Source organism: Cupressus sempervirens, chromosome 2 (assembly GCF_028749045.1).
Source record: "Cupressus sempervirens isolate cs-2001-9-10 chromosome 2, ASM2874904v1, whole genome shotgun sequence".
In the NCBI taxonomy this organism is placed as follows: domain Eukaryota; kingdom Viridiplantae; phylum Streptophyta; class Pinopsida; order Cupressales; family Cupressaceae; genus Cupressus; species Cupressus sempervirens.
Genome location: NC_143119.1, coordinates 268,435,314 through 268,438,903, shown reverse-complemented (window position 1 = coordinate 268,438,903; position 3,590 = coordinate 268,435,314). Strand labels below are relative to the sequence as shown.

At 33.9% G+C, this 3,590-nt stretch overlaps 1 pseudogene; it reads right to left on the bottom strand.

The window, feature by feature from the left end:
* Window positions 1-648: 648 nt before the first annotated feature.
* On the bottom strand, window positions 649-2,534 carry LOC149572089 (origin of replication complex subunit 6-like; annotated as a pseudogene).
* Window positions 2,535-3,590: the final 1,056 nt, after the last annotated feature.

The window sequence follows — 3,590 nt, the reverse complement described above, 5'->3', positions numbered from 1 at the left end:
AAATATATAAAAATAACTTCGTAAACTTTTAGGTATAATATATGAACCGAGTTACCTCAAGTTCATATTCATCATCAATTGATTCACCACTATTGTCAGATTCTACCTCATCTTCACGTATTCTCTTGCTTGGAAATGCATCCAAAAGTTCTATCCATACACACCCAATATACTAAGTTGCCTACAACAATCATAACAACCAGAATTTAGACCAAGCTTTTGTTCCAATTTTCCATACTAAATCAATGTGAACCTAAGAAACAGTTAAAGATGGTGTGAAAATAAATTCAACCATGTAAAGAACAGAAAAATAATTATGCAGTTGGTCTGTCAAACCAATTTAAAACATAAGAGTACAATGCACTTTGAAATCTTCAATAATAAGGATCTAAGATATGTCAACCCATATGAATTTTATATAGGAGAAATTTGTAAAGGCCACAATCACTACAATGTAAACAAGCCCGAAATAATCTTTCAAACTTTTCAGCACCAAGAAAGCACAAAAATATAAGAATGTATCTATTAAGTAACAAGAATGAACCTAGTCTAAACTTGACCATATGTAGTTAAGAACAAACATAAATCATCAAGAGGGTTTCCTTATTTGATTTAGTTAGTATCTGCAAATTGACAATGTGAATAATATTACAAAACCTTCAAGATTTCTATGCACCCAAAAGGAACACTCACATTTGAAAACTCAAAGTCTGATGTACCACATATCTCGATCAGTTTCATCCTATCAACTTTTAACTGCATCCAAATAAATAAGTTAGGTTTTTGCACAGCAAGTTCCAGAACTTAGGGTGGGTATATGGATAAACAAGAAACCAAAGTTTAGAGAAGACTAACTTGAGGCCATTACTGTAGCATTGTCATATGTGAGATGATAAAAAGAAACACAAGAGTAAGGGTTTGAATTTTGTTTAAGTTGTTCACCCAAAATAAAAAGAAAAAAGAGAAAAAAATTGCTCCTAGGTTATATCCTTCATTCATATTGACTACAAAATCAAAGGATTATTATTGGCCTAATAATAAGCTTGAAATATGCAAGTACAAACAAACCTTATTTCTTCTTGCACATAGGTAAAAAGCTACTGCAGTGAACACTGGATGACCAAAATCAGCACTTGATCTCTCGGACTCTAGTAGAGCAGCTATAAATCTTTCTTTGTATCTGTATAAGGTTAATATTAGAATTGCATATTCGATCATGATTTTGGGCTGACAAGACTCGGGGATCATATGTTAACCCCACACTTATCAGAGAGCTCAAGGTCAAAGTATAAGAGAAAAGGATTTCATTTGGTATGCCCTTAGGCCTTACTCCAATGAAATCATTATACCCACCCTAATAATTTCCCCAAGCACAGAGCATACTATAAGCCTTTGAGCCATAAATTTCAAAAGATTGGAAATTCAAGAAAACAAACCATTTGGGTTCTAAAATCTGAACTAAGGAAACTTGGTTTCTCAAGTTCTAGAGAGCACTATATAAATATTTGACCAGTAAGTTTCAAAAGGTCTGAAGTTTAAGTAAACAGACCATTTGAGAGCTGAAAACTGAGTCAAGGAAAATGGAACTTACAAAGACAAGACTCTTTGGGTAGACCCAATCAATCTAAGACATCCAAACTGGATTCCAAGTTCTCAGATGTCTAGCTTTGGCCTGCAAGGCAAATTAAAAGTGTAGACTCATCATCATTTTTGAATATAATCCATTAATGTCAAAAGAGAAAACAGACAAAGAATTGCAACTGATTCAATTTAGATAATTAATGTACCTAACTCCAAGTGCTTTTTGCATTGCATTCAAGGATCTGGTATATGCCTTCTCTGACATGCCACTTAGCGTAATGGCCTTCTGTTTGTCAAAGGGAACTTGTAATCTGTACAAACAATGCATTCAATCATTGCAAATTAAATGTCATTCTTGCAATTTTTCTAATAAAATCATAAAGAATGAGAACTGGAAATCCATGAAGGGTAATCAATGGGAATCATCTAATGTTCAAGGAATAATTTCTCCTCTTGTTAAATTATTTCTTCCCGGGCAACATAGATCTAGTCTTGAGGAATGCAGTGTAATGGCAAGGATAGATGACATTAATAAGATTTGACCCAGTGTTATATTATCTCACTGTCAACATGTGGCATGATCTTTGTTGTAAGGATTATGCTATAAATTTGAGAAATGACCCGATCCTTTTCAATGTAAAATCAGATGAACCCATCTGAATAAGGTTCAAGAAAAATTACTTTGTAGTAGCGAGTTCAAAGCAGTGAACCAATTTGCAAACCTCACCCTGTGGATGAAAAGGGGTTTAAAAATGACTCAATGATGAATATTCCCAATAAATTGCATTCTAGATGATAAAAATTGCACTAAATTTGACGCATTGCTTAGATAAACATACCACACCAAAAGTGGAAGAATTAAAATGCACATTATGTCTCAGCTCCTTGGCTTTCCTGATAACCTTGTTATCTTCTACAAGGCCTATTTTTCTTCCTAGCCCATCCATGTCCATGTTTCTCTATAGCGTATGGCTGGGAAATGAATGTTACCCTCCTTCGGCCACTCCAACCGAAGGACTTCTCACCCTCTGCAACCCATGAGCCCATCCTCTACATTCTACCGGACAATGCAACCCTCATCAAATCCATTTGTTGTTCACTAATTTGACCAAGAATTTTTTTTAAATTCTATCCCCAATTCTCACACTCTCAATTAAATTTTTTAGATAAAGCAGCTACAAGAGGTACCAAATCTTTGGTAGAACACATAAAAGTGGCCACTTTATAGAGTACATCATTAGAATAGTCAGCTATGAAGGTAATGCCTGAGAGTACATAGTGTTTGGGCACAAGATTAAGGAATGGTCCAAAAATCATAAACTTCAGAAGTAAACAGATGGGCAAAATCACAATCCTAACATATCAATGTGTTATTTAATAATGTGCCTGCAATATCTATGGTGGTGACTTCAACAATTGAGAATGTTGAATATCATCAGCAGCTTGTCTTCCATACACACCAACACGGGAATTTAAAATCCACTTCATCTCCACATAAAGTTTTTAAACTATGCTTAGAACCATTTATTCAATAACTTACAACCGAATATTTTCTGATGATGTTTAGTTTCTTATGAACTTCCACAGTAAATTTAAAAACCTACCATTTTGGTGTATTGACTTCACGTATCTTACACAAGCTGACTTGTGTTCTAAATAGTATTAAACATTAAAAAAACTACAAAGTGTGCAAACATTCGGGGTCTGAAAAATCTGTTAGCTAAACATTATGCATAGTTGGTTGTTCCCTCCACATCAGAGCATATTTCCCATTTGGAAAATAATTGATGCAATTTCTGTTATATGTGACAAAGCTAACAACCATTGAATACTTCAATTACATCACTTCGAATTTCTATTCTAATAAAAATCAGCTCATTTTAAAATTTTAATAAAACAATGCCTACCTTGCTTGAAGAGAAACTAGACAAAGAAAGCATGGCAGAGGGTATACTTACATAGCTCCTGTGTATCTCACAGTCAATACTTATATTAATGAATTTAATAAC